Raw genomic sequence first — 27902 nt, forward strand, 5'->3', positions numbered from 1 at the left:
ATGGTAGGCATACTTTCCTAGATAATGGTAGGCACACTTCCCTAGATAATGGTAGGCATACTTTCCTAGATAATGGTAGGCATACTTTCCTAGATAATGGTAGGCATACTTTCCTAGATAATGGTAGGCATACTTTCCTAGATAATGGTAGGCACACTTCCCTAGATAATGGTAGGCACACTTCCCTAGATAATGGTAGGCATACTTTCCTAGATAATGGTAGGCATACTTTCCTAGATAATGGTAGGCATACTTTCCTAGATAATGGTAGGCATACTTTCCTAGATAATGGTAGGCATACTTTCCTAGATAATGGTAGGCATACTTTCCTAGATAATGGTAGGCATACTTTCCTAGATAATGGTAGGCATACTTTCCTAGATAATGGTAGGCATACTTTCCTAGATAATGGTAGGCATACTTTCCTAGATAATGGTAGGCATACTTTCCTAGATAATGGTAGGCATACTTTCCTAGATAATGGTAGGCATACTTTCCTAGATAATGGTAGGCATACTTTCCTAGATAATGGTAGGCATACTTTCCTAGATAATGGTAGGCATACTTTCCTAGATAATGGTAGGCATACTTTCCTAGATAATGGTAGGCATACTTTCCTAGATAATGGTAGGCATACTTTCCTAGATAATGGTAGGCATACTTTCCTAGATAATGGTAGGCATACTTTCCTAGATAATGGTAGGCATACTTTCCTTGATAATGGCATGCATACTTTCCTAGATAATGGTAGGCACACTTCCCTAGATAATGGTAGGCATACTTTCCTAGATAATGGTAGGCATACTTTCCTAGATAATGGTAGGCACACTTCCCTAGATAATGGTAGGCATACTTTCCTTGATAATGGTAGGCATACTTTCCTAGATAATGGTAGGCATACTTTCCTAGATAATGGTAGGCACACTTCCCTAGATAATGGTAGGCATACTTTCCTAGATAATGGTAGGCACACTTCCCTAGATAATGGTAGGCATACTTTCCTTGATAATGGCATGCATACTTTCCTAGATAATGGTAGGCACAGTTCCCTAGATAATGGTAGGCATACTTTCCTTGATAATGGCATGCATACTTTCCTAGATAATGGTAGGCATACTTTCCTTGATAATGGCATGCATACTTTCCTAGATAATGGTAGGCACACTTCCCTAGATAATGGTAGGCATACTTCCCTAGATAGTGGTAGGCATACTTTCCTAGATAATGGTAGGCATACTTTCCTAGATAATGGTAGGCATACTTTCCTAGATAATGGTAGGCATACTTTCCAAGATAATGGTAGGCATACTTTCCTTGATAATGGTAGGCATACTTTCCTATATAATGGTAGGCATACTTTCCTAGATAATGGTAGGCATACTTCCCTAAACAATGGTAGGCATATTTCCCTAGATAATGGTAGTCATACTTTCCTAGATAATGGTAATCATACTTTCCTATATAATGGCATGCATACTTTCCTAGATAATGGTAGGCATACTTTCCAAGATAATGGTAGGCATACTTTCCTTGATAATGGTAGGCATACTTTCCTAGATGATGGTAGGTATACTTTCCAAGATAATGGTAGGCATACTTTCCTTGATAATGGTAGGCATACTTTCCTTGATAATGGTAGGCATACTTACCTTGATAATGGTAGGCATACTTCCCTAGATATGGAAGGCATACTTCCCTAGATACTGGTAGGTATACTTTCCTTGATAATGGTAGGCATACTTCCCTTGATAATGGTAGGCATACTCCCCTACATAATGGTAGGCATACTTCCCTTGATAATGGTAGGCATACTTCCCTAAATAATGGTAGGTATACTTTCCTTGATAATGGTAGGCATACTTTCCTTGATAATGGTAGGCATACTTTCCTTGATAATGGTAGGCATACTTTCCTTGATAATGGTAGGCATACTTTACTAGATAATGGTAGGCATACTTTCCTAGATAATGGTAGTCATACTTTCCTAGATAATGGTAGTCATACTTTCCTAGATAATGGTAATCATACTTTCCTATATAATGGCATGCATACTTTCCTAGATAATGGTAGGCATACTTTCCAAGATAATGGTAGGCATACTTTCCTTGATAATGGTAGGCATACTTTCCTAGATGATGGTAGGTATACTTTCCAAGATAATGGTAGGCATACTTTCCTTGATAATGGTAGGCATACTTTCCTTGATAATGGTAGGCATACTTCCCTAGATATGGAAGGCATACTTCCCTAGATACTGGTAGGTATACTTTCCTTGATAATGGTAGGCATACTTCCCTTGATAATGGTAGGCATACTTCCCTAGATAATGGTAGGCATACTTCCCTTGATAATGGTAGGCATACTTCCCTAAATAATGGTAGGTATACTTTCCTTGATAATGGTAGGCATACTTTCCTTGATAATGGTAGGCATACTTCCCTAGATATGGTAGGCATACTTCCCTTGATAATGGTAGGCATACTTCCCTTGATAATGGTAGGCATACTTCCCAGGAAAAAGAGGAAATTGGACCACCTTGAGAGAGTTCAATCCTCACCAATAGATGAGACACTGGAGGCGCCGCCACCAAACACGACCTAAAACTCTCTCTAATTTACCTTTTAAAGATGAACACACCCACAGCCTGCCTGGCGCTAACCTGACCTAGGCATTAACCGCTACCGGGCCTCGCGTCTCTCTCTCTCTCTCTTTCTCTCTCTCTCTCTCTCTCTCTAAAGTTTCCCCATCTTGCCTCACCAGTCTTGTTCCTCGACATGCCCCAGACCTCCTTACTCACTCTTATGGAAGTGTGTGTGCCTGAGAGAGAGAGAGAGAGAGAGAGAGAGAGAGAGAGAGAGAGAGAGAGAGAGAGAGAGAGAGAGAGAGAGAGAGAGAGAGAGAGAATGCTATTCATTCTTTTTTCACCAAACGAGTGAAATATGTAGCAAATTGATACCATTCCAATACAGCCGTCACTGGATACCCTTGCCACATACATGTACCGTGTGAGTGCCTCATGAGGCGAGTGAGGGCCTCATGGCTGGGGTCTAGCGCCTCACCGTGGTCAGGGGTGAACCTCCGCCTGTCTACATAATCTGCCTGCGAGACATCGTCTCCCTCACACCAACACTGCCTTAAATAAAGGTCATCACTGTGGCTAGGAAAACAGAGACCATCAAGGCACACATGAATCACAGAGACCATCAAGGCACACATGAACCACAGAGACCATCAAGGCACACATGAGCCACAGAGACCATCAAGGCACACATGAACCACAGAGACCATCAAAGCACACATGAACCACAGAGACCTGAGAGAGTCAGGAAGTGAGGCATGAGTGAGGGCCAGAGTGTGGTGTTGATCCTTCTCCTCTCACCAAGGAAAGCCGACCCTTCCAGGTCGTGAGTGGGACGAGCCCCATACATGTTTACCTTTGATGATAATAATTACAAAAATCGTCTTCAGGCTTTGGCTGATGATGATGTGGGCGACAACAAACACCAACCAAGTAATTAATTAAGTAAGTAAGTAAGTAAGTAAGGCCACTAAGATACGAGGACAGCTGGAGAAATTCTGCGCCACAAACCCTTCACGACGTAAAGGTTTTGGTGTTGCAGGTGGCAAGGTAGATGATGATGATGTAGACCAGGTTTGTGGTGGTACTAACACGTGTTATTTGTCATATACCTACTAACTATCTACTGAAGCACACATCCCAGGACCTGCTGCTGGAATATATGATTGTTATATCCTAATCTTGGTTAGGTATCAGCAGTACGGATCCTCTCGTCCAATCCCAAGCTTCACTTGGGTTAATAAGTAAACAAAGTCGGTGGTGGTCTTCTGCTCTTTGTTAAAGCTCATATAAATCCCGTAATGGAAATTGTTAGAGCCCATCAGAATAACAACTTCATTTTTGTAGAAAGTAAAGAAAAACGTCAAAAAATAACATTAGAACAACTAGTTTATCGCCCCTCCCCCGCCCCTCACAAACACCAGAGGTAGACCAAAGATTTCTATGATTAGTTAGAGATATCCATAATGAACAATATTGTTTAATAGTACTAGATTTTAACATACCACATCTAAATAGGAAGAATCCCTATGCAGTAGCTGCGGGCAGGACTCTGCTTGATAGTGACCTGATCCAATTAGTGGAGTAAGCTACTCGTGACGATAATATATTAGATTTAGTTCTTACCACAAATGAGGATCTTGTTAATAATGTTGAGGAAAGTTTGGTACAAGTGATCACAGACAAATTACTTCTGAGGTCGCTTTCAACACTGCATATAATGTTGGTAAAGCAGCAGAGAGACCATACCTGCCAGTACGTAGTAAACAGTCTATTTCTAAAGCAAAAACAAGCTGGTGGAAGAATGAAACAAAAACGTGTCAGTTGCCTCGGAAAGTAACTCATATGAAACTCAGAGAATCCAGTAAGTAACATGTTAGAGTGAGGGATGTAAATGTGTGTAGAGAAAGTAAGACATTTATACGAGCAAGTAAAGGTAAACGTATATTGCTGAAAATAACACAAGAAACCCTAGATGGTTCTACAGTTATGTTAGGTCCAGTTTGTAATATATATATATATATATATATATATATATATATATATATATATATATATATATATATATATATATAATTACAGAATATCAAATGACTTATCTGTATTGATGATCGAAGACACAAGCCATGTCCCGATTCCAGTTTCATTGATATGAGAGAAGTTTCTTCAACATATTGACACAAGAACTGAGGATACACTTTCAGCAATACACGTGAGAATAATAATTGAAACGGCAGGTGTTCCAGATGAGTGTTATGCGTGAACAATGAATGAGGCGACAAATGAGGTAGTTAAGCCCTAGACTGCCCTATTCAGTAAGTCACGTGACACGGGGTAAGTACTAGATGAATGGAAGTTTGCCAATGTAACGCCGATATTCAGAAAAGGTAATAGGTCACTGCCGGGAAATTATCGTCCTATTAGCTTAACGTCCACAGTGGAAAACTTATGGAAACCATCATTCGAGGTAGAATTGTAAACCATTTAGAGAACCACCACTTAATAAACGATCCTGAACATGGTTTCCCATGATATCACTCATGTCTGACAAATGTGCTGGATTTCTTCATGATATAATCAACATGTGTGACGAAAGTAAAGCTGGTGATGTTATCTATCTGGATCTGCAAAAAGCTTTCGATAACGTTCCACATCAAAGATTACGAGCAAAAATGAACTTGCATGGCAATGATGGGGTTGTACTTCAGTGGATAGGAAATTGGTTGGCTGACTGTAAACAAGAAATGTGATTAATGGTCAAGCCTCAGACGTAACAAGTGGAGTGCCACAAGGGTCAGTATTGGGACCGGTTCTCTTTCCCATATATATATATATATATATATATATATGTATATATATATATATATATATATATATATATATATATATATATATATATATATTTTTTTTTTTTTTATTATACTTTGTCGCTGTCTCCCGCGTTTGCGAGGTAGCGCAAGGAAACAGACGAAAGAAATGGCCCAACCCCCCCCATACACATGTATATACATACGTCCACACACGCAAATATACATACCTACACAGCTTTCCATGGCTTACCCCAGACGCTTCACATGCCTTGATTCAATCCACTGTCAGCACGTCAACCCCGGTATACCACATCGCTCCAATTCACTCTATTCCTTGCCCTCCTTTCACCCTCCTGCATGTTCAGGCCCCGATCACACAAAATCTTTTTCACTCCATCTTTCCACCTCCAATTTGGTCTCCCTCTTCTCCTTGTTCCCTCCACCTCCGACACATATATCCTCTTGGTCAATCTTTCCTCACTCATCCTCTCCATGTGCCCAAACCACTTCAAAACACCCTCTTCTGCTCTCTCAACCACGCTCTTTTTATTTCCACACATCTCTCTTACCCTTACGTTACTCACTCGATCAAACCAACTCACACCACACATTGTCCTCAAACATCTCATTTCCAGCACATCCTTCCTCCTGCGCACAACTCTATCCATAGCCCACGCCTCGCAACCATACAACATTGTTGGAACCACTATTCCTTCAAACATACCCATTTTTGCTTTCCGAGATAATGTTCTCGACTTCCACACATTCTTCAAGGCCCCCAGAATTTTCGCCCCCTCCCCCACCCTATGATTCACTTCCGCTTCCATGGTTCCATCCGCTGCCAGATCCACTCCCAGATATCTAAAACACTTCACTTCCTCCAGTTTTTCTCCATTCAAAGTCACCTCCCAATTGACTTGACCCTCAACCCTACTGTACCTAATAACCTTGCTCTTATTCACATTTACTCTTAACTTTCTTCTTCCACACACTTTACCAAACTCAGTCACCAGCTTCTGCAGTTTCTCACATGAATCAGCCACCAGCGCTGTATCATCAGCGAACAACAACTGACTCACTTCCCAAGCTCTCTCATCCCCAACAGACTTCATACTTGCCCCTCTTTCCAAAACTCTTGCATTTACCTCCCTAACAACCCCATCCATAAACAAATTAAACAACCATGGAGACATCACACACCCCTGCCGCAAACCTACATTCACTGAGAACCAATCACTTTCCTCTCTTCCTACACGTACACATGCCTTACATCCTCGATAAAAACTTTTCACTGCTTCTAACAACTTTCCTCCCACACCATATATCCTTAATACCTTCCACAGAGCATCTCTATCAACTCTATCATATGCCTTCTCCAGATCCATAAATGCTACATACAAATCCATTTGCTTTTCTAAGTATTTCTCATATACATTCTTCAAAGCAAACACCTGATCCACACATCCTCTACCACTTCTGAAACCACACTGCTCTTCCCCAATCTGATGCTCTGTACATGCCTTCACCCTCTCAATCAATACCCTCCCATATAATATACCAGGAATACTCAACAAACTTATACCTCTGTAATTTGAGCACTCACTCTTATCCCCTTTGCCTTTGTACAATGGCACTATGCACGCATTCCGCCAATCCTCAGGCACCTCACCATGAGTCATACATACATTAAATAACCTTACCAACCAGTCAACAATACAGTCACCCCCTTTTTTAATAAATTCCACTGCAATACCATCCAAACCTGCTGCCTTGCCGGCTTTCATCTTCCACAAAGCTTTCACTACCTCTTCTCTGTTTACCAAATCATTTTCCCTAACCCTCTCACTTTGCACACCACCTCAACCAAAACACCCTATATCTGCCACTCTATCATCAAACACATTCAACAAACCTTCAAAATACTCACTCCATCTCCTTCTCACATCACCACATCACTATATATATATATATATATATATATATATATATATATATATATATATATATATATATATATATATATGTATATAATGATTGGTAATGGGAGCCATTAAAATATATCAAAATTCGCTGAGGATACAAAGCTGGGAAATTGAATCTACAGATGAAGCTGAAAGCTTACAGCTTCAAACTGACATAAACACAGCTCACGGGTGACAAATGAAAATTATCCTCACTAAGTACAAAGTTGTACATATCGGCAGCAAGCTACGCTATGAATCCTGTGGAACTGCAAAAGGTAAACTTGTGCTTGATAATCTCTGGTGATCTAAAACCAAGTAAACAGTGCACAGAAGCAGTGAAAAGAGGGAGCAAAATTGTTGGATTCATAAGTACAGCCTTCCAATCTGAGTCCAGGGAAATCATCCGTACTCTTAACAATCCATTGGTTCGTCCACATCTTGAATATTGTGTTCAGTTTTGGTCAGCCGACCTAAGACATAACCAGAATGGAACGATCAAGCACCAAGATGATTCCCGGACTGACAAACAAATCCTACAAGACTACATTAAACGACTTGAATCTGATACAATTATTCAAAACGATCAAAGGTGTTGATAATCTTGATCTAACAAGTTAACACCTGATTCGTTTGATTTCGCTCATAGTAACGGATACAAACTCGTGAGCAAACGAATTACCTCGAATGAGGCGAAGTTCTTTTTCATCAACAGGATTGTTAACATATGGAACAATTTGGTAGTTATCGTGGTTGACAACAGTACTGTAAATACGTTTAAGAATACACTTGATAAATACTTCGCTTCAAGTCCACAACCTACATTATATACACCTTAGCCACATTGATAATTTGCAGGTTATTATCTTTGAATTACCTGTCTACCTTCTAACATTTACCACACTAATCTGTGAGTTTCTGATGTCTTACACTATCACAAACAACCTCGGAGGATCAAGTGGTCTGTTGCTGTTTGAATTCTTTTGTATTTGTTTGTATAAACAGCTTATTTCATCAAGGCACTCGTAAACCACAGACTCCATCAATGCACTCATAAACCACTGACTCCATCAATGCACTCATAAACCACTAACTCCACCAATGCACTCATAAACCACTGACTCCATCAATGCACTTATAAACCACTGACTCCATCAATGCACTTAAAAACCACTGACTACATTAATGCACTTATAAACCACTGACTCCATCAAAGCACTTATAAACCACTGACTCCATCAATGCACTCATAAACCACTGACTCCATCAATGCACTCATAAACCACTGATTCCATCAAGGCACTCATAAACCACTGACTCCATCAATGCACTTATAAACCACTGACTCCATTAATGCACTTATAAACGACTGACTCCATCAAGGCACTTATAAACCACTGACTCCATCAATGCACTCATAAACCACTGACTCCATCAATGCACTCATAAACCACTGACTCCATCAATGCAGTTATAAACCACTGACTCCATCAATGCACTCATAAACCACTGACTCCATCAATGCACTCATAAACCACTGACTCCATCAATGCACTCATAAACCACTGACTCCATCAATGCACTTATAAACCACTGACTCCATCAATGCACTCATAAACCACTGACTCCATCAATGCACTTATAAACCACTGACTCCATCAAGGCACTCATAAACCACTGACTCCATCAATGCACTCATAAACCACTGACTCCATCAATGCACTTATAAACCACTGACTCCATCAATGCACTCATAAACCACTGACTCCATCAAGGCACTCATAAACCACTGACTCCATCAATGCACTTATAAACCACTGACCCCATCAATGCACTCATAAACCACTGACTCCATCAAGGCACTCATAAACCACTGACTCTATCAATGCACTCATAAACCACTGACTCCATCAATGCACTCATAAACCACTGACTCCATCGAGGCACTCATACACCACTGACTCCATCAATGCACTCATAAACCACTAACTCCATCAAGGCACTTATAAACGACTGACTCCATCAAGGCACTTATAAACCACTGACTCCATCAATGCACTCATAAACCACTGACTCCATCAATGCACTCATAAACCACTGACTCCATCAATGCAGTTATAAACCACTGACTCCATCAATGCACTCATAAACCACTGACTCCATCAATGCACTCATAAACCACTGACTCCATCAATGCACTTATAAACCACTGACTCCATCAATGCACTCATAAACCACTGACTCCATCAATGCACTTATAAACCACTGACTCCATCAAGGCACTCATAAACCACTGACTCCATCAATGCACTTATAAACCACTGATTCCATCAATGCACTTATAAACCACTGACTCCATCAAGGCACTCATAAACCACTGACTCCATCAATGCACTCATAAACCACTGACTCCATCATGGCACTCATAAACCACTGACTCCATCATGGCACTCATAAACCAATAACCCTTCAATGCACTCATAAACCACTGACTCCATCAAGGCACTCATAAACCACTGACTCCATCAATGCACTTATAAACCATTGACTCCATCAATGCACTCATAAACCAATGACTCCATCAAGGCACTCATAAACCACTGACTCCACCAATGCACTCATAAACCACTGACTCCATCAATGCACTCATAAACCACTGATTCCATCAAGGCACTCATAAACCACTGACTCCATCAAGGCACTCATAAACCACTGACTCCATCAATGTACTCATAAACCACTGACGCCATCAATGCACTTATAAACCACTGACTCCATTAATGCACCTATAAACCAGTGACTCCATCAATGCACTTATAAACCACTGACTCCATCAAGGCACTCATAAACCACTGACTCCATCAATGCACTCATAAACCACTGACTCCAGCAAGGCACTCATAAACCACTGACTCCATCAATGCACTCATAAACCACTGATTCCATCATGGCACTCATAAACCAATAACCCTTCAATGCACTCATAAACCACTGACTCCATCAATGCACTTATAAACCACTGACTCCATCAATGCACTTATAAACCATTGACTCCATCAATGCACTCATAAACCACTGACTCCATCAATGCACTTATAAACCACTGACTCCATCAATGTACTCACAAACCACTGACGCCATCAATGCACTTATAAACCAGTGACTCCATTAATGCACCTATAAACCAGTGACTCCATCAATGCACTTATAAACCACTGACTCCATCAATGCACTCATAAACCACTGACTCCATCAATGCACTTATAAAACACTGATTCCATCGATGCACTTATAAACCACTGACTCCATCAAGGCACTCATAAACCACTGACTCCATCAATGCACTCATAAACCACTGACTCCATCAATGCACTCATAAACCACTGACTCCATCAATGCACTCATAACCACTGACTCCATCAAGGCACTCATAAACCACTGACTCCATCAATGCACTCATAAACCACTGACTCCATCAATGCACTCATAAACCACTGACTCCATCAATGCACTCATAAACCACTGACTCCATCAAGGCACTCATAAACCACTGACTCCATCAATGCACTCATAAACCTACTGACTTCCATCAATGCACTCATAAACCACTGACTCCATCAATGCACTCATAAACCACTGACTCCATCAAGGCACTCATAATCCACTGACTCCATCAAGGCACTCATAAACCACGACTCCATCAAGGCACTCATAAACACTGACTCCATCAATGCAGTCATAAACCACTGACTCATCAATGCACTCATAAACCACTGACTCCATTAATGCACTCATAAACCACTGACTCCATCAATGCTCTTATAAACCACTGACTCCACCAATGTACTTATAAACCACTGACTCCATCATGGCACTCATAAACCACTGACTCCATCAATGCACTCATAAACCACTGACTCCATCAAGGCACTCATAAACCACTGACTCCATCATGGCACTCATGAACCACTGACTCCATCAAGGCACTCATAAACAACTGACTCCACCAAGGCACTCATAAACTACTGACTCCATCAATGCACTCATAAACCACTGACTCCATCAATGCACTTATAAACTACTGACTCCATCAAGGCACTCATGAACCACTGTCTCCATCAATGCACTCATAAACCACTGACTCCATCAATGCACTCATAAACCATTGACTCCATCAATGCACTCATAAACCACTGACTCCATCAATGCACTCATAAACCACTGACTCCATCAATGCACTTATAAACCACTGACTCCATCAAGGCACTCATAAACCACTGACTCCATCAATGCACTTATAAACCACTGACTCCATCAATGCACTCATAAACCACTGGCTCCATCAATGCACTTATAAACCACTGACTCCATCAATGCACTTATAAACCACTGACTCCATCATGGCACTCATAAACCACTGACTCCATCAATGCACTCATAAACCACTGACTCCATCAATGCACTCATAAACCACTGATTCCATCAATGCACTCATAAACCACTGACTCCATCAAGGCACTCATAAACCACTGACTCCATCATGGCACTCATGAACCACTGACTCCATCAAGGCACTCATAAACCCCTGACTCCATCAAGGCACTCATAAACCCCTGACTCCATCAAGGCACTCATAAACCCCTGACTCCATCAAGTCACTCATAAACCCCTGACTCCATCAAGGCACTCATAAACCCCTGACTCCATCAAGTCACTCATAAACCCCTGACTCCATCAAGGCACTCATAAAGTTACTTTCTTCTCTGAAATATTTTTTTAGTTCAGACCAGAAGAGAGTCGTTACATCATCAGTGTACATGTTACGTTAGGGAACATGTTCTAGGTACCTGAGGCCGAGCCGAGGGGAACACTGGCGTGCGTGAGGCATCATCCAGAACTGTGTTTGGTACAATATGTGAGGCTGGTAGGATCCTGACCTGACCAGTCATGAGGGACCACCACACTCCTCATTAACTTCCTCAGTAATTCTAAAATGTGGTTAACATCATTGTTTCTTATCATTCCTAAACTGTGCATCAGAACAAACACATCAACATCATTTGTCAAGGGAAAGTTAAAGATTTGTTGACAACCACGGGGAAGTGTTGTGGGTCTTGAACATTACCCACACAATCCTCGTCTCATTCTCAACTTATTGACCATCTATTGCACACACACATACACAAGTCAGGATGACGTAACTTGTAGCAGATGGCAACAACCTACCACAACAGACAGGTCAACCACAATACAACACACACTGCACATCAATCGTCACAACATCAATGTAAACATCCTTCTTTCCCATACTATGATGAGCGCCATTCTTAATCGTGATGAAATAATCTCAAGAATAATATTTTCAGTGAATAAGTAAACGAGAGGAAAGATGGGGTCAGTTCCACTCCAGTGGTGACCTGGGACACACACACACACACACACACACACACACACACATCATTCGAAAGCGTAATCTGTTGTTCATCTCTTGATTGGACAAACGTTTTGAATGTGATTTTGAATATTCAGTTGTTGGGATGGTCGGTGGACGTGATGACGGAGCGCTGAGGGAGGGCCAGAGTCTGCTGACCAGAGTGGAGCTCTCCTGAACACCCAACCACCCACACCTCAATTATCGTGCGGTGGGCAGCGGGCAACCCGCCCCGCTGACCGCTGGAGCCGGCCGACAGCCCCTCCTAGCCCGCCCGCCTGCTCCCCAGACCACGTGTCCACACTGCTAGTGGCATTGCCTGTGGCTCCTGCTGTAGCTCACCCTCCTCCAGCCACTGCTACAGCCCCTCCTCCAGCCCCTTCTACAGCTACTCCTCATAAGAACATACGAAGTGAGGACACTGCAAGAGGCTTATTGGTCCATGCTAGGCAGGTCCTGAGTGTGTCCATCCCACAACCAACCACCTGGACCCATAAACACATCATCCAACCTTCGTTTAAAGCTACCTAAAAACCCACGTAGCTTCCACTACTGTACTTGGCAGCAGCTGCCTCCAGAATCTACTACCATATCCCTACACCAATATTTACCCAAATATGACCTCAATCTCTTTTTTTTTTCTCCTAATTCAAATCCATTATTTCTTGTCCTATCCGGTGGCGTCATTCCATAAACTTAATTCATGTTACCTTTATCAATGCCCCTCACCAATTTAATGACTTAAGTCATATCCTCTTAAGTGAGTGTAAATTCAGTCCTCTTAACCTTTCTTTATAAGTGAGGTTTCTAATTCCAGGAATCATTTTTGTCATTCGCCTTTGTAATTTCTCTAAGCCATCTATATCAACTGCATAGTATGGAGTCCAAAACTGTATCGCATAATCCAGATGTGGTCTGACCAACGCAAGATAAAATTGCAATTATACTCTAGGAGTTCTATTGGTGACACTCCTATTAATTGACCTAACATCCTTTTAGTCTTATTACACATTTTGATACATTGTTGTTGCGGCTTAAGATCCTTGCTCACCAGTACTCCTAAATCTCTTTCACATTCTGCTTTACTAATAGTAATATTGTCCAGTTTGTAATCAGTGTTCCTGTCTTTTCCAACACTAAGTACTCTGCATTTATGTTGAATTCCATTTTCCATGTACCCGCCCAATCTGATAATCTATTTAAGTCCCTCTGCAAAATCACTGAATTTTCATGCGAGTTAATTATGGCCCCTATTTTTGTATCATCTGCAAATTTACTTAAGTCGATGGTTATTGCCATATCCAAATTGTTAGTTTATATAACGAACAAGAGCGGTCCCAAGACTGACCCCTGAGGAACACCACTGGCTACATAGCTCCAGTTCAATGTAACTCCCTTGATACAAGCCCTCTGTTTTCTGTCAGTAAGCCACGCTCCTCTTCCTCCAGCCCCTCCTACAACCGCTTCTACAGACCCTACTACAGCCCCTCCTACTGCCGCTTACACCCACCCCCGCACATCAATGTACCTGGGTAGCCAGGACCCACACTCACCATCTGTACCACTCTAACCATCTGTACCATTCTCACCATCTGTACCACTCTCACCATCTGTACCACTCTCACCATCTGTACCATTCTCACCATCTGTACCACTCTCACCATCTGTACCATTCTCACCATCTGTACCACTCTCACCATCTGTACCACTCACAACATCTGTACCACTCACACCATCTGTACCACTCATACCATCTGTACCATTCTCACCATCTGTACCACTCTCACCATCTGTACCATTCTCACCATCTGCACCACTCTCACCATCTGTACCATTCTCACCATCTGTACCACTCACACCATCTGTACCATTCTCACCATCTGTACCATTCTCACCATCTGTACCACTCTCACCATCTGTACTACTCTCACCATCTGTACCACTCTCACTATCTGTACCACTCCCACCATCTGTACCACTCTCACCATCTACACTACTGTCACCATCTGTATCATTCTCACCATCTGTACCACTCTACTATCTGTACCACTCTCACCATCTGTACCATTCTCACCATCTGTACCACTCTAACCATCTGTACCACTCACCATCTGTACCATTCTCACCATCTGTACCATTCTCACCATCTGTACCACTCTCACCATCTGTACCATTCTCACCATCTGTACCACTCTCACCATCTGTACCATTCTCACCATCTGTACCACTCTCACCATCTGTACCATTCTCACCATCTGTACCACTCTCACCATCTGTACCATTCTCACCATCTGTACCATTCTCACCATCTGTACCATTCTCACCATCTGTACCACTCTCACCATCTGTACCACTCACACCATCTGTACCACTCTCACCATCTGTACCACTCTCACCATCTGTACCATTCTCACCATCTGTACCATTCTCACCATCTGTACCACTCTCACCATCTGTACCATTCTCACCATCTGTACCACTCTCACCATCTGTACCATTCTCACCATCTGTACCAATCTCACCATCTGTACCATTCTCACCATCTGTACCATTCTCACCATCTGTACCACTCTCAACATCTGTACCATTCTCACCATCTGTACCACTCTCACCATCTGTACCATTCTCACTATCTGTACCATTCTCACCATCTGTACCAATCTCACCATCTGTACCACTCTCACCATCTGTACCATTCTCACCATCTGTACCATTCTCACCATCTGTACCACTCTCACCATCTGTACCACTCTCAACATCTGTACCATTCTCACCATCTGTACCACTCTCACCATCTGTACCATTCTCACCATCTGTACCACTCTCACTATCTGTACCACTCTCACCATCTGTACCATTCTCACCATCTGTACCATTCTCACCATCTGTACCACTCTCACCATCTGTACCACTCTCACCATCTGTACCACTCTCACCATCTGTACCATTCTCACCATCTGTACCAATCTCACCATCTGTACCACTCTCACCATCTGTACCATTCTCACCATCTGTACCATTCTCACCATCTGTACCACTCTCACCATCTGTACCACTCTCACTATCTGTACCACTCTCACCATCTGTACCACTCTCAACATCTGTACCATTCTCACCATCTGTACCACTCTCACCATCTGTACCATTCTCACCATCTGTACCACTCTCACCATCTGCACCATTCTCACCATCTGTACCAATCTCACCATCTGTACCATTCTCACCATCTGTACCATTCTCACCATCTGTACCACTCTCACCATCTGTACCACTCTCACTATCTGTACCATTCTCACCATCTGTACCACTCTCACCATCTGTACCATTCTCACCATCTGTACCACTCTCACCATCTGTACATTCTCACCATCTGTACCACTCTCAACATCTGTACCACTCTCACCATCTGTACCATTCTCACCATCTGTACCATTCTCACCATCTGTACCATTCTCACCATCTGTACCACTCCTCACTATCTGTACCATTCTCACCATCTGTACCACTCTCCCCATCTGTACCATTTCTCACCATCTGTACACTCTCACTCTGTACCTTATCACATCTGTACACTCTCACAATCTGTACCATTCTCACCATCTGTACCACTCTCACCATCTGTCCATACCATTCTCACCATCTGTACCACTCTCACCATCTGTACCATTCTCACCATCTGTACCACTCTCACCATCTGTACCATTCTCACCATCTGTACCACTCTCACCATCTGTACCATTCTCACCATCTGTACCACTCTCACCATCTGTACCATTCTCACCATCTGTACCACTCTCACCATCTGTACCAGTCTCACCATCTGTACCACTCTCACCATCTGTACCATTCTCACCATCTGTACCACTCTCACCATCTGTACCATTCTCACCATCTGTACCACTCTCACCATCTGTACCACTCTCACCATCTGTACCATTCTCACCATCTGTACCACTCTCACCATCTGTACCATTCTCACCATCTGTACCATTCTCACCATCTGTACCACTCTCACCATCTGTACCATTCTCACCATCTGTACCACTCTCACCATCTGTACATTCTCACCATCTGTACCACTCTCACCATCTGTACCACTCTCACCATCTGTACCACTCTCACCATCTGTACCACTCTCACCATCTGTACCACTCTCACCATCTGTACCATAGTACATGTGAATCAGAGCGGATGACAGACGGCATGAGGGCCAGTGGCTATAGAGGGAAATCCCCACATATTTGATGAGAGGTGATGTGATGTGATATGATGAGAGGTGAAGTGAGGTGGAGAGGTGATGTGATGTGAGGTGAGGTGGTGTGAGGTGATGTGATGTGAGGTGACGATGTGATGTGATGTGTGGTGAGGTGATGTGAGGTGAGGTCATGTGAGGTGAGGTGATGTCAGTTGAGGTGATTGATGTGAGGTGAGGTGAGGTGAGGTGATGTGAGGTGATGTGAGGTGAGGTGAGGTGAGGTGATGTGAGGTGATGTGAGGTGACGATGTGATGTGATGTGTGGTGAGGTGATGTGAGGTGATGTGAGGTGAGGTGATGTGAGGTGATGTGATGTGAGGTGAGGTGAGGTGATGTGACGTGATGTGATGTGAGGTGATGTGATGTGATGTGATGTGTGGATGTGATGAGTTGAGGTGATGTAAGGTGAGTTGAGGTGGAGAGGTGAATTGATGTGATGTGAGGTGAGGTGATGAGAGGTGAGTTGATGTGAGGTGATGCGATGTGATGTGATGTGAAGTGAGGTGACGTGATGCGATGTGATGTGTGGTGAGGTGATGTGATGTGAGGTGATGTGAGGTGAGGTGATGTGAGGTGATGTGAGGTGAGGTGAGGTGAAATGAGGTGAGGTGATGTGATGTGAGGTGATGTGATGTGATGTAATGTGTGGTGGTGATGAGTGGAGGTGATGTAAGGTGAGGTGAGGTGCTGCTACACTTTGATGACTGAGCCAGATAACACAGAGACGAGCGGGAAATGTGAGTGAGTGAGGAATGTTGGGGGCGGGAGGGTGCGTGCGTGCGTGCGTGCGTGCCTCACCTCAACTGACACTCAGAGTTTATTCCCAGGAGGAAAAGTGAACCTATTTAATATTACATTATATATATATATATATATATATATATATATATATATATATATATATATATATATATATATATATATATATATATATATATATTTTTTGCTTTGTCTCTGTCTCCCGCGTTTTCGAGGTAGCGCAAGGAAACAGACGAAAGAAATGGCCCAACCCACCCCCATACACATGTATATACATACACGTCCACACACGCAAATATACATACCTACACAGCTTTCCATGGTTTACCCCAGACGCTTCACATGTGATGTCTCCAAGGTTGTTTAATTTGTTTATGGATGGGGTTGTTAGGGAGGTAAATGCAAGAGTTTTGGAAAGAGGGGCAAAAATGAAGTCTGTTGTGGATGAGAGAGCTTGGGAAGTGAGTCAGTTGTTGTTCGCTGATGATACAGCGCTGGTGGCTGATTCATGTGAGAAACTGCAGAAGCTGGTGACTGAGTTTGGTTAAGTGTGTGAAAGAAGAGAGTTAAGAGTAAATGTGAATAAGAGCAAGGTTATTAGGTACTGTAGGGTTGAGGGTCAAGTCAGTTGGGAGGTAAGTTTGAATGGAGAAAAACTGGAAGAAGTAAAGTGTTATAGATATCTGGGAGTGGATCTGGCAGCGGATGGAACCATGGAAGCGGAAGTGAATCATAGGGTGGGAGAGGGGGCGAAAATCCTGGGAGCCTTGAAGAATGTGTGGAAGTCGAGAACATTATCTCGGAAAGCAAAAATGGTTATGTTTGAAGGAATAGTGGTTCCAACAATGTTGTATGGTTGCGAGGCGTGGGCTATGGATAGAGTTGTGCGCAGGAGGATGGATGTGCTGGAAATGAGATGTTTGAGGACAATGTGTGGTGTGAGGTGGTTTGATCGAGTAAGTAATGTAAGGGTAAGAGAGATGTGTGGAAATAAAAAGAGCGTGGTTGAGAGAGGAGATGAGGGTGTTTTGAAATGGTTTGGGCACATGGAGAGAATGAGTGAGGAAAGATTGACCAAGAGGATATATGTGTCGGAGGTGGAGGGAACGAGGAGAAGTGGTAGACCAAATTGGGGGTGGAAAGATGGAGTGAATAAAGATTTTGAGTGATCGGGGCCTGAACATGCAGGAGGGTGAAAGGCGGGCAAGGAATAGAGTGAATTGGATCGATGTGGTATACCGGGGTTGACGGGCTGTCAGTGGATTGAATCAGGGCATGTGAAGCGTCTGGGGTAAACCGTGGAAAGCTGTGTGGGGCCTGTATGTGGAAAGGGAGCTGTGGTTTCGGGCATTATTGCATGACAGCTAGGGAGTGAGTGTGAACGAATGAGGCCTTTGTTGTCTTTTCCTAGCGCTACCCCGCACACATGAAGGGGGAGGGGGATGGTATTCCATGTGTGGCGAGGTGGCGATGGGAATGAATAAAGGCAGACAGTGTGAATTGTGTGCATGGGTATATATGTATGTGTCTGTGTGTGTAATATATATGTGTACATTGAGATGTATAGGCATGTATATTTGCGTGTGTGGACGTGTGTGTATATACATGTGTATGGGGGTGGGTTGGGCCATTTCTTTCGTCTGTTGCCTTGCGCTACCTCGCAAACGCGGGAGACAGCGACAAAGCAAAATAAATAAATAAATAAATAAGTAAATAAATAATATATATATATATATATATATATATATATATATATATATATATATATATATATATATATATATACAACAGTAGGTGATGGAGAGTACATATATTTCCGTACGATCATCATCATCACCACCATTATCACAATCATCACCATCATGATCACCATCATCATCATCATTATCACCATCACATCATCATCACCATCATTATTACTATCCTCATCATCATCATGATCACCATCATCATCAGCATCATTTTGACCATCACATCATTACCACCATCACATCATCATTATCACCATCATCATCATCATTATCACCATCATCATCATCATTATCACCATCACATCATCATCATCATTATTGCCATCACCATCATCATCATCATTATCACCGTCACATCATCACCATCATCATCATCACCATCATCACATCATCACATCACCATCACCACCATCATCACCATCATTATTACCATCATCATCATCATTATCACCATCACATCATCATCATCATTATTGCCATCACCATCATCATCATCATTATCACCGTCACATCATCACCATCATCATCATCACCATCATCACATCATCACATCACCATCACCACCATCATCACCATCATTATTACCATCATCATCATCATTATCGCCAGCACATCATCATCACCATCATCACATCATCACCATCATCACATCACCATCACCACCATCATCATTACCATCATCATTATCACCATCATCATCATTATCACCTTCATCATTATCACCATCACATCACTACCATCATCATCACTAGAGAAATGTACCCCACATGGTGTGAGGGCCAGAGAGTGGGTGCTCAATAGTTTTCGTCTGGTTGGTGCGTGTGAGGTGCGTCTCACACAGACACAAAGATATTCAAATGATTTCCTTGTGATCAGAGAGCGAGGTGTTGCTGCACGTTATTGTTGGGACAGAACTACGGTTAATATGGCTCGTGATAGCCGAGTTCATCAGCCACAGACTGTACAAACTTGTGAGGTGGTGTGTGTGTGTGTGTGTGTGTGTGTGTGTGTGTGTGTGTGTGTGTGTGTGTGTGGTGTGCGGTGTGTGTGTGTGTGTGTGTGTGTGTGTGTGTGGTGGGGTTTGGTGTGGTGTCGGATGTGGTGTGGGGTGTGGGACACGGCCACCACAGCCAGCCTTCTGCCTGAACTACACACCTTACACACATTATTGGTAAACCTCACATAACCTCACACTCATGCTGCTCAAGTCTGGCAGAAATATCCTTACCAGTCTAACAAAACAAAATTTATCAATTTCTACATGGTACTCTACAAACACATCCTGCAGACTTTTCTGGTGGGTTCCTGATTAAGATATTCTTTATAGTATTGATGCTGCTGAGGGCAACATTTACGTTAAATATTTTAAGCAACCTGAGAAGTAAAGTAAAATCATTACTAAAAGGGAGAACTAAAAGTTTCTTGATATCAATGGGAGATTTGGGCGCAACTTAATAAAATGATTTTGCCAACTTAAATACATCCTGTATGTGACTTAACCTGTCACCCTCCTACTGTACCCACTGTACTCCCTGCGCTAGTCTTCACCTGCTTCCACGTATACTGCTTACCACATGTACTACACCAGCCATCATACTGCTAACCACATGTACTACACCAGCCATCATACTGCTTACCACATGTACTACACCAGCCATCATACTGCTAACCACATGTACTACACCAGCCATCATACTGCTAACCACATGTACTACACCAGCCATCATACTGCTTACCACATGTACTACACCAGCCATCATACTGCTAACCACATGTACTACACCAGCCATCATACTGCTTACCACATGTACTACACCAGCCATCATACTGCTAACCACATGTACTACACCAGCCATCATACTGCTAACCACATGTACTACACCAGCCATCATACTGCTAACCACATGTACTAATAATAAGGATGATAATATGGTACTCACTGTCCCAGGATGAGAGACGCACGTTACCAGTGTCCTGCAAGTAAAAGTTCGTCAGTAAATATTCACTTAGTAAATTTCAAATCATAATCGAATGTTTTAAATTGTAATGAAATGTTTCAAAATGTAATATGATGTTTGAAACTACTGAAATGTTTCACACTGAGATCAAACGTTGAAAACTGTAATAAAATGTTTTAGATCGGGATGAAACATTTTCTAGTGTAATACAACGACCACAAGCAGGAGCCACATGGTCTGCCTTCATGCCACTTGTCTTACTGGGTCTAATGTGTCACTTTCTGTGGTTGTGATGTTTTGTTATGAGAAAAACTCCGCGGTGTTATTGAACTATAACTTAGCTTGAAGGCAAACTATCGTGCTCGTGGCCAGGCCTGACGTGCGCCCGCCAGCATCACCTGACTGAACGCTCCATTCAGTCAGTTGTGTGACCTGCTGGTAACACTGGTCAACACACATGTTCCTGACCTGTACACCAGGGGTCAGGTCAGCTGAGCCGCTGGCTGAATTTGGGCCGAGGTTGTGGCAGGCTGACGCGCACAGTTGTCTGGCCAACATAACTCTCAAGTCTTCCTGTGGTTATAATACACGGACGAGAACATACCAGCTGGCCTTACACCAGCTGGGGCTACACCAGCTGGGGCTACACCAGCTGGGGCTACACCAGCTGAGGCACGTAATTCAGAAGTGATGATGACGTAAACAAAATCACCTGGACATCCACTGAGGATACAACACTTGTAGTTGTGCAAGGTTGCCACCTGATCATAGCAAGTGTGGAGAACTGGTTTTTTATACGTGGGAAAATATACTGGTTGTCTGTATCTGTTACGAGAAGAAAGAAAGTCAAGCTGAGAGAGAGTTGAGCAAGATTGTGATATCATCATTCGTGTGGTGTAACCTGAAAATGGTTTTTTTCCATGTTTTATCTCTAAGAAGAGGCAAAGTTTTAACCGAGAACATTAATAAATAATCATTTTAGAAACAAATTTATAGTTTACATATCATCTATTGTACTAACATTGTTCTAATATTAAGCAGAAGATTTATATTGTTTCTCAGAGTGTAATTATCAGCGCCTACTTCTGTTTTCTGTGGCAAATATCATGCGTTCGTCTCACTTGCTCCTGGTGTGGCAAGGTTGAAAGGTTGGAAGTGAGTAAACATCCGGGTTATAGTTATAACATTATACAAGTTATAATGTTTCAGATTATGATAAAATATTTCAGAAAAATAGATTGTCTCAAATTCATAATGTGTCAAGTGTTATCTAATATATTACTGTAGTGATTCGAACTATAAAAAAGATTTTCAAATTTTCATAAAATCCTTAACACTGATGTAAAATATTTCAAATTGTAATGAAATGATTCAAACCATAATCAAATATTTCAGATTTTGTTATAACTTCAGACTGACATAGATGCTTCAAACTGTAATAAAATGTTTTACAGTTAATAACTTATTTCAAATTGTGGAATATGTATTAAATTGTTATAACGTTTCAATTTCTAAGATGTGTCTAATAATTGATATAGATTGAGATGAATTATTACGTTTCAAAATCAATGAAAAGTTTGTTTGTAATAAATTCCTTTAAATCATTTCAATATATTTCTTTAAAACTGCAATCAATTTAGTGTTTAAAATGGGGAAAAATGTTTCAATTCAAGTACGAGAATGAAATAAGAAATGGGAACCAGTGTCTTAGTAAAATGTTAATACGAGCGTAACTTAATGAGAGTTTTAGCTAACGATCCTAAAAACGCGTTTGGTTAATGATGGTTGATATTGAACAAGTTCTAATATCAGCGGGGGAGGGGGGGGGGGGCTATTAATGACAGGTAATGATCCAATGATCCATAAAACTTTCAATGGCATCAAACCAAACCACAGCTCATGTGGTGTACAGACCAAGCCACAGCTCATGAGGTGCACAGACCAAACCATAGCTCATGTGGTGTACAGACCAAACCACAGCTCGTGGTGTACAGACCAAACCACAGCTCGTGGTGTACAGACCAAACCACAGCGACCAAACCACAGCTCGTGGTGTACAGACCAAACCACAGCCCGTGTGTACAGACCAAACCACAGCTCATGTGGTGTACAGACCAAACCACAGCGACCAAACCACAGCTCATGTGGTGTACAGACCAAACCACAGCTCGTGGTGTACACACCAAACCACAGCCCGTGGTGTACAGACCAAACCACAGCCCGTGGTGTACAGACCAAACCACAGCGACCAAACCACAGCTCATGTGGTGTACAGACCAAACCATAGCCCGTGGTGTACAGACCAAACCACAGCTCGCGGTGTACAGACCAAACCACAGCTCATGTGGTGTACAGACCAAACCACAACTCATGTGGTGTACAGACCAAACCACAGCTCATGTGGTGTACAGACCAAACCACAGCCCGTGGTGTACAGACCAAACCACAGCTCATGTAGTATACACACAGACTCAAGCCTCACGTCAGATAACACGTGTCTCTCACAGGATGACCACGTGCAACCTCGTAATGACAAGGATTAAGTACAGTTGTTAATATAAACTTATGAGAATAATTGTGTCTCATCCGCACGTGGTACACCTTGTCACTATACACAATGTCTTACACTGTACAACCTTCTTGCTTAAACTGGGTTGTTTGTACTGGTGCTGATTGTACTGGTGGGTTGAACAGTTCCTGGTGTACTAGCCAGTTCCACATGTACTAGTATGGGGTATAGTAAGAACCATATCCACAGGTTAGGTATAACCTGCAGTATGTTATATGACAACTTTATATTGTGAATTTTATTGATGTAGCCCAGGATGATGATAACTACCACTACTACTTATACTAATACCAGCACCACTACTACTGCTATCACTGCAAGCACTATTACTACTACAACTATTACTATTACTACCACAACTACCAGCACTACTGTTACTTCTACTACTACTACTACTACCACTACTACTATTACTACTACCCTTACTACTACTACTACTACCACTACTACTATTACTACTACCCTTACTACTACTACTACTACCACTACTACTATTACTACTACCCTTACTACTACTAGCACTGCCACTACTACTATTACTACTACCCTTACTACTACTAGCACTGCCACTACTACTATTACTACTACCCTTACTACTACTAGCACTGCCACTACTACTATTACTACTACTACTATACATATTTACGGACAAACACAAGGTAGATGAAGCGCACGGCTCCAAATTTATCAACAGGCGGGCCGGTGGGCCGATAATTACCCACAGTTGGCCGTCCGTCGCTGGCGGTCTGTGGGGCGGGGGGGGGGGGGGGGTATCAAGTGGTAACATTCTTTTCTTGTGAATACGCGCCATTACCACGCCTCCCTCCCTCACCACGTGGCCACACGCCCTTCCCACCACCAGCACATGGCCACACACTCACCGCCAGCACATGGCCACACGCCCTTCCCACCACCAGCACATGGCCACACACTCACCGCCAGCACATGGCCACATGCCCTCCCCACCACCAGCACATGGCCATACGCCTTACCCACCACAGCTCATGGCCACATGTCCTCCCCACCACCATCACATGGCCACTTGCCCTCCCCACACCATCACATGGCCACTTGTCCTCCCCACACCAGCTCATGGCCACATGCCCTCCCCTGAACCAGCATACGGCCACATGCCCTCCCCACTAACAACATATGGCCAAAAGCATTCCCCATCACCAGCACGTGGCTACACGTCCTCTCCACCATCAGCATGTGGCCACACGTCCTCCCTCTCATTACCATGTGGCAACACTCCCTCCCCGCCATCAGCAAGTGGCCACACGTTCTCATCACAATGTGGCCACACTCCCTCCACTCCACCAGCCTGTGGCCATACGTCCTCCTCATCACCACGTGGCCATACGTCCTCCTCACCACCAGCACATAGCCACTCATCCTCCCTCCCTTCACCACGTGGCCACACGTCCTCCCCACCACTTGCACGTGGCAACAGGTCCTCCCTCTCATCACCACGTGGGGAAACTCCCTCCCCACCACCAGCATGTGGCCACACGTCCTCCCCACCAGCAGTACGTAACCACACGTCTTCCCATCACCGGCAAGAGGCCGCACGTCCTCCCCACCACCAGCACGTGGCAATGCGTCCTCCCCACCACCAGCCTGTGGCCACAGGTCCTCCCTCTCATCAACATGTGGCCTGAGTCCCTCTGCACCATTAGCACGTTGCCACACATCCTCTCCACCACCACCACGTGGCCACACGTCCTCCCTCTCATCACCACGTGGCAACACGTCCTCCCCAGAAGTACAGACAGAGGAGATATACCTGGGGGTCTGCTTCCCCCAGAGGTACAGAGAGTGGAGAGGAGAGGCGGGGTCAGGGAGGTGTTGGCGTCAGTAAGGGAGGAGGAATGGTATTAATGACGTATGTGTTACACAAAACAAGACAAGAGGAGATACACATACATAACATCTTGTTGATAACTATGGTAATACAGGGATAGCTGGAGCAACATTTGTCTCTTACAATGTATACACAAACATATTACATGTACACTGAATATAAGTGTATACTTGGAAGAGGTCACACTGCACATACAGTGTAGTGTACAGTTCTTAGCTGACATCAGTAACACAAAGGTCAAGGTACATAACACGTAATATATGTACTTACAGAAGGTACATGTACTGGGCATGATAATATAAGAATATATATATATATATATATATATACATATACATATATATATATATATATATATATATATATATATATATATATATATATATATATATATGAGCCTTCGAGGAGGATGATCACCCCCCGCGTGACTCCTTCTTCTGTTTCCCATTTTAGAAAGTTAATACAAGGAGGGGAGGATTTCCGGCCCCCCGCTCCCGTCCCCTCTAGTCGCTTTCTACGACACGCGAGGAATACGTGGGAAGTATTCTTTCACCCCTATCCCCAGGGATAATATACATATATATATACATATACACACACGCACACATACACACACACACGCACACACACACACACATACATATATATACATATGAAAAATGTAAGAAACAATTTAGAAAACAAACTTTTAGCTTGAAATGAATGAAAAAAATGAATGTCACATAATGGTTCAACCTCTGGCTATGGAAAAGGAAATGTACAATTTATTCACACAAACGTCAATAGCAGTTCTCATCAATTTCACCACTGTATCAATAAGCTTCAATGTCTAAGCTACATTTTTCTCCAACTTCACTATTTTCTTGTCCAGACACCATGCATGAAAACTATCACTCCATTAACACAACTATAACATTTATTTCCCCTTTAAAAGTTCTGGGGAAGTCTGTCTCGATACACTGCGGCGAGGCGACGCGACGCTGACACAATCACTGTCACAATATCACTTCTGCCTCCTCAAGTCAATCTCTCAGCCACAGTGCAGGCCTTCATCGTCGAAATCGGTCTTCTGGAGGTTACCGTTGTCGATGGGTGTGACCATGTCCTTGCTGGAGTTGCAGCCCATCCTCACACTGCTCTTTTGGCTCCTCCGCCATATATATATATATATATATATATATATATATATATATATATGTAATCCATATTCAAATCACGTCTCCACGCCCTTGTCTTCCCACTTCTCGCTCAACGACAGCACTATATACAACCCAAAACCACAACCTCGAATTCACAACATGCCTGACACACATCCACCTTCTCTGTGGTGTTACACAAGGAATGTGTATGTTGGAGTGAATGTTGGGGTGAAGAAGGTGGTGAGAGTAAGTGAGCTTGGGAAGGAGACCTGTGTGGGGAAGTACCAGGAGAGACTGTGTACAGAATGGAAAAAGGTGAGAACAATGGAAGTAAGGGGAGTGGGGGAGGAATGGGATGTATTTAGGGAATCAGTGATGGATTGCGCAAAAGATGCTTGTGGCATGAGAAGAGTGGGAGGTGGGCTGTTTAGAAAGGGTAGTGAGTGGTGGGATGAAGAAGTAAGAGTATTAGTGAAAGAGAAGAGAGAGGCATTTGGACGATTTTTGCAGGGAAAAAATGCAATTGAGTGGGAGAAGTATAAAAGAAAGAGACAGGAGGTCAAGAGAAAGGTGCAAGAGGTGAAAAAAAGGGCAAATGAGAGTTGGGGTGAGAGACTATCAGTAAATTTTAGGGAGAATAAAAAGATGTTCTGGAAGGAGGTAAATAGGGTGCGTAAGACAAGGGAGCAAATGGGAACTTCAGTGAAGGGCGTAAATGGGGAGGTGATAACAAGTAGTGGTGATGTGAGAAGGAGATGGAATGAGTATTTTGAAGGTTTGTTGAATGTGTCTGATGACAGAATGGCAGATATAGGGTGTTTTGGTCG

General features: G+C 42.9%; 1 long non-coding RNA gene across 1 annotated transcript in view; it reads right to left on the bottom strand.

The window, feature by feature from the left end:
- Window positions 1-27902, bottom strand: part of LOC139759979 (uncharacterized) — a 246397-nt gene that overhangs the window by 98985 nt on the left and 119510 nt on the right. The window contains exon 4 of the long non-coding RNA XR_011715190.1: window positions 21486-21519. This is a non-coding gene — a long non-coding RNA (uncharacterized lncRNA). The remainder of the gene's footprint in view (window positions 1-21485; window positions 21520-27902) is intronic.

The sequence above is a fragment of the Panulirus ornatus genome, chromosome 3, assembly GCF_036320965.1.
Source record: "Panulirus ornatus isolate Po-2019 chromosome 3, ASM3632096v1, whole genome shotgun sequence".
Lineage (NCBI taxonomy): Eukaryota > Metazoa > Arthropoda > Malacostraca > Decapoda > Palinuridae > Panulirus > Panulirus ornatus.